This window comes from Gallus gallus, chromosome 9, assembly GCF_016699485.2.
Source record: "Gallus gallus isolate bGalGal1 chromosome 9, bGalGal1.mat.broiler.GRCg7b, whole genome shotgun sequence".
NCBI lineage: Eukaryota > Metazoa > Chordata > Aves > Galliformes > Phasianidae > Gallus > Gallus gallus.
The window spans coordinates 11,814,750-11,820,852 of NC_052540.1; the positions used below are offsets into that span (position 1 = coordinate 11,814,750).

At 35.9% G+C, this 6,103-nt stretch overlaps 1 long non-coding RNA gene across 4 annotated transcripts in view; it reads right to left on the reverse strand.

Moving 5' to 3' along the window:
- Positions 1–3,386, reverse strand: part of LOC101748762 — a 66,966-nt gene extending 63,580 nt beyond the window's left edge. For 3 of the 4 annotated variants that reach the window (XR_006930840.1, XR_003076707.2, XR_005862112.1), the window contains exons 1-2: positions 3,350–3,386; positions 2,649–2,760 (exon numbers count right to left, since the gene is read on the reverse strand). This is a non-coding gene — a long non-coding RNA (uncharacterized LOC101748762). The remainder of the gene's footprint in view (positions 1–2,648; positions 2,761–3,349) is intronic. The other variant, XR_005862114.1, reaches the window with a different exon arrangement.
- Positions 3,387–6,103: the final 2,717 nt, after the last annotated feature.

A 6,103-nucleotide genomic window follows, 5' to 3' on the forward strand; every position in this document is an offset into this window, starting at 1 on the left:
GTCTAACAAGCATTTTGATCGATGGTGTGAATACTCCATTTGCTCCATTAAAAATACTTTCCTCGATATATCTTTAAATTGCATTTTCCCTTTCTGTGGTCTAAGTGCACTGTTAGTTCATAGTAATTCTATGATTGACTGTTAGAACTAGGTGGCTTTCCTCTGTCATTTCCCACTGATGAGTCTACAGTTCATAGCAGATACTTTTCATTAGTCCCCAAGTGCATGACCTTGCAGAGCATGACCTTAAATTCCATCCCATTTCTATTACCCCGGACTTCAAGGTCATTTAATTCTTCCTGTATAATATTCCAATCCTCCTCTGTATTCGTGACATCTCCCAGTTTTGTATCATCAGCAAATTAATTAGTACACTCCTACTTTTTCTGCCTAGGTCATTAAGGAAAATATTAAATAAAATTAATCCCCAGACCAATCCTAAAGGAACTCCACTAGTAACTTTTCTCCAGAGAGAGAAAAAATCCTTTCAACTTAACTCACTCTCATCTCCTTTTTACACACTTCCTTACTTATATTACAGTCCTGAAACTTGCCCTTATCTTTTCCAATTTAACTAATAATTCCCCACGTAGTAATGTAGCCAACACTTGACTAAAACACAGATAGGTTGAAACTAATGCATTTGCTTTATCTCAAAAATCAAGTTAACATTAAAATAAAGGAGTAAGATAACAAGTTTATCATCATGATTTTTTAAAAATAAATTCATGTTCCACCCAATCTCATTTTTTCCTATTCTGAGCTTTTTTTTATTCTTGAAGTCTTCGTTTATTTTTTTGAGTCGCACCTAGATTATCTTTAATTTCTACTCTATCCTCAATGTGCAGTGATTCTCCTGTGCATTCCCCTTCTGATATGACTGAAAAAGCTTCTGCCATCAGTTTAATTTGGTTTGCTATGCCTAACTCTGCTTGACTTTTTCCAGTTCTCTGAATCATTAATCCTTATGAAGTACCAAGGTGTACCTTTTTATTGCTGGCCTTCTTCCCCCTACCACCATTTCTTATTGAGCTTTTATTATTTCTTGTAAAATGTCTGAGGCAGTAATTTCCCTGTTAAGACATATAGTCCCGCACGTTAGTCCTCCTGGCTGTTAGGGAGGGATGTCAAGCTTCACTGCTGCGAGGATTCAAACATAACCACAAGGATATCAGTTATATCTTTGACTCATCTTTCCCTTGCTCAGGCTAGGCAAAATAAGGAAAAATTATATGTTCTATATAAGAATATACAAAAGAAATATCAGAAAGAGTTGTTTTTTTTTTTCAAAATAGAGCTATGCATATATACAGAACTCCATGTATAATCTCCATTAGTAGAAGATATATTGAGATAATATGTATAATTAAGTTTATAATACAAAATAATATATAAAAAGTGATTGCATAAATACATACATGCATGCACAGTGTCTGCAAATTTAAAACATTTTTACTGATCCAACCAGAAACAGGAACTATTACATCAATAATTAGTATTGCTGTTCATTAAAATCCATGAAGATTTTGGCCTTTGGAATTGTTTTTCCTCTTTTTCTCTCTCTCCCCACAGTAGTATTATCCTTATCTTCTTAATTAATTTCTGCATATTTGAATTCAGTATGCACTCATACATCGATAGTTTCCTTTATATAGCTGCTGTCCTGAATGGTTGTATAAAGTTTCTGTCACTGATCAAAAGCTCTCATCTTCCCATGGTATCTCTAACTCTATTGATGATTCTATGCTGTGTATACAGTCAGGACTATCAGTGCAAGTCATATTACATATGTTCTGTTTCAAAGTTAATATAGACAAATATGAGACAATGAAATTTTTTGAGGGGCAGCTCCTGAAGGGCTCTTATCTTTCTCTAAGCACATGATCTTTTTAATATTATTCTTGGCTTCCATTTGTATATATGTGGAAGAAGAGACCCTGTACACTTACTGCAGGTTCTTAAGTGCACTACAGATCAAGGGGAGGGATCAAGCATACCACTATTGTGATGACTAAGCCAAATTTTCCATAGCTCTGTTTCTTGGTTCTAGCACTGGTGATTGGTAGAGGAAAACAGAGACAGTGGCATGCAGGAAGAGATTTTTTCTACAGTTCCTCTTCCCACACTCTGGTTATTACTGACTTAAGAACTTGCCTCCACGTTGCCTCCAGCAAATCTAATTTAAGAACTACAGTTTCCTGGAGAAGTGAAATCCACAAATGATAGTATTTTCTCCATTTTAAAGCTAAAAGGTTCGTTTCATTTGGGTGCTCTGCATCTTGTATTGTGAGAAATACCGAGTGATTATTCCCAGTTCACATTCAGGTATTATTCATGTTTTTGTAGTTTTCTCTCTTATCTCTCTTCTGACATGGATTTTGCAAGGCTGAGTCTTCAACTACCTAAACTCATTCTTTCTGTCATCCTTGAAATCCTTTCCCAGTTCTCCTATATGTTTCTGGAGATGGAATGGCCAATACCAGACACAGTGTCCTTAACATTGCCGTTATACAGAAGGTTTATGCAGAAGCAGAGTCCTTTGGATTGCTTCCCCTCTTTTTCGTTGCTAATAATGCTTACCAATTTGCAGTTTTGACTGCCACTGATGTTTTCAGAGAAGCATTTGTATAGACTCCAAGACCTCTTACCTGAATGCTTTGAAAGACATTTTTTCATAGGACTGAAGTTTTTTTTTCTCCATGAGTATAGGGATACATTACTGAGCACTAAAGATGAAGCTCAGTTTCCAGTTTCAGGCACCTAAAGTTGCAGCAGAGTAAAGGTCATGTCTTACTTCTGCTAGTCTCATATGGATATGTCAATCTCTTTTATGAATATGTCTGAGAGTCCCTAAAATGACTCTAGATACATATTTGCAAGTAACAGAAACATATCCTGAATGTCCTATGCCACTTTGTCACCCAGCCAGATAGAAAATCCTATCCAAGCCTTGACAGCCCCTTGTAGATCTATCAACCTTGAATACTTTTATACTATCTGCAAACAGTAATACCATCTGAATCATCCTCCACCCTTTAGAAAACGTATTTATGAATACACAGACTGTACAAATCCTCTATGATTCCATTAGCAACCTCTTCTTTGTGAAAACCGTTACTTTTTTTCCTGCCCGCTGTCTCCTATTTTTAATCAGGCTTTAAACTCTACCCGTTTTCTCCTATTTACTTATTAAGAAGTTAATCACTTAAAGACCTTTTGGGTAAGCGATACTCTATATGGCTTTTTGGAAATGCACCTTAATCAGACAATCTTAACTTACGTTGTTCTTTGAGCTCCTAGAAAATTGTATTTATTCTCATCAAAACTGTATTAATACTTACTTACTTACCTGGTACCGAAGTTAAAATTCTGTAATTTCACATTTCAGTTCCATCTGGAGAAGTATCGTCCGCTCCTCACAATTAGATCCTGTTGATCTTCTGTTTGTTCCAAAATCTCTTCTATAGACTTTTCAGTTGAAGATAGCTTCTTATATTCACATCTTGCAAGACTGAACCTGGAAGAAAAGGATATTCTAATATTGTTAATACTAAATACTGATTTAAGTCTTTCCGTATCTTTTCTGCAGTGAATTTACGCTACTTAAATGCTCCATTTATATTTTCAGCATTGAACTCCAGGAATTCCATTCAGGACATTCAGCAGACTCTGCTGCACCCCTTGTATAGATGCTGAAGGTGAACAAAAACATCAGCTGGGTTTAACATGCCTGCCCAATGCAACACGCAGATCACAACCCTCCAGACTGATAATAATTCTTCACAAACCACTGCCAGCACACACCTAGTGTTGGTACTGAACGTAATTCAAGAAAAATGAAATCAAACCAGATATGTGGATAACAAGGAAACATTTTTTATTGATGGAGAAAACTACTCAGTCTTAATATAAGACAGAAGTAGATAATAATATTCAGTATGTCACCAACTTTATTGTCTTTGATCTAACCCTCTGTAAAAGATATTTTTTTCTTCCTCATGTAGTGCTATCATTTTTACATATATTCAGTGCCAGTCATCCACTGTCTGTATCACAAATTAAAAAAAAAATAAGTACACATTTCTGCTCTTCAGAAGGATGTAAAATGCCTATTAATTATATATCAGCCATATGTTTTCAACCGTAGACATAGAGTTAAAAAGAAGTTTTGTGATAGACGTATCATTTACTGAACTGAATGGATATTTAAATCCCAGTTGTCTGAAGAAGGGGGAATTGAGTGTCTACTGTCTGTCTGTAATATCTCATTGAAATGAACAATACTGTGCACTTACAGAAGAAGAAAGAAAATTGCTTGGACAGGTAATATGAATTCCAGACATGTTAGTGATTGCTTTGCTTTGCCACTTCTGAAGCGTCAAATTTTTAAATCAGCATTATTCACCCCTAATTAATATCAATAGTCTAAACCCAATTTTTCCTATAATTGCTTTTTCATGTGCCTTTTCCATATATTCTTACTTAAGTCAGTATGTAGGCTTGAGAGGCCTACAACTTCAAGTTTATAGTTCAGCAGCACTTACAGCTCAGCAAGGACCTTAAGCTGTGCTTTTCAAGTTTTATTAAAAACTAGTTCCCGTTCCATACTGATTTTCCTGCTGTGCATACGAAAACGCCAAAAGCATTTTGGGGGATATTAACAAATTTCAACAGCACAAAACCAATCCTACATTTTGCAGATAATTAGACCTTCTGAAATAATTTTGAAAAGGCAGTTTCCTTTGTGATCTGTGAGTAATTCACTTTCATGGACACATATCCCTTCTTAGAACTGGCTAGGGTAATTTACACATTACAAGGCTTGTAGACATAGTTGGCCACTTATCCAATGCTAATAAATTGAAAACGTGCGTGCATGATTTAACAGAGAAAGGAAGATGTGAATGTAACGCAGGTAATTGCTGAATTATAGTTCTGCTCGTGGCAGCTAAAGAATACATGAATATCTGGAAGACACAAGTCACTTTGCATCAACTTTCAAAATGTTGATTTTTCTTCTAACTATTTGAAAACAACCACATGACTATTTTTAAGAGAATGCTTAGTGTCAAAATGTGTATTTCCAGGCAGAATCATTCTACACATTCAAGTTTGAGCTTGTATGTGGGGAGGGGATGTAACACCGTATTCTCCTCCTTTTCTGCATCCATACTGAAAATTAGAGAAATAAATGAACCAATCTGTAAAAACAGCAGATTTTGTTGCAAAATATTTCACTTTCAAGAAAGACTGCTTTTTTTGTTAAAAATACTTCTACAAAATATTTCTACAAGTCTCTTCATCTCTCTGGTCACTGGCTAAATTCCAGTGCCTAACTTCACAGAAACTTACTTCTAGATTTGATTCTCTTCCATTGGGAGTGAACCTCTGCAGGTTCACAAAGAGCTTCAGTTTTGAAGAGCTCTCTACTTCAAAAGAAGAAACCTTCTCTTTCTTTACCAGGGTCTCATTCCAGCCTCTGCCAGCATCAGGTGTTTTGCCAAGTTTGTTACAGAGTCTACGGGAAAAAATAAGCCTGAGCGCTCTTAACAGAGGTGGAAGTTTGGGAGAGAAAAGGGGACACAGTTGAAAACTATAGAAGTGCTGTATTGTGGCACATAGGTGATGCAGCAAAGAGCTTTCTCATCTTCTGTGTGCAGTTTTTCTTTGCTCTGGCAAAACCCTTTTTTTTTTTTTTTTCCCTCTTGTACAATTTGATACTGATTTCCTCCCATCCCTATCAGTTTTTAAATGGACACGTATGAAAAAATCTAACCCTAGAATTACAACTCTCAAGGAGGAAACAGACATAAACTGAACAGTGAGGGGCAAATATCATAATTACAGCAGTAAAATCCTGAAAATACTGTAACGCTGAAAGCAGCTTGAAATTGTGCCACAGCAACCAGCACAGAAATGGAGTCAGCAAATACAAGCATTGTGATTCTTGTTTAAACAAGCAATGTTAGCCACAGTAAAGAGAAATAGATATAAGTGTCCAAAGTGCACAGGCATTCTTCTCCCTAAATTTTCACAGAATTTTTTTAAAGTATGAGTAACTGTCTCATTCTTCCTTTAATTATGGAAATCAGGAGGACCATTC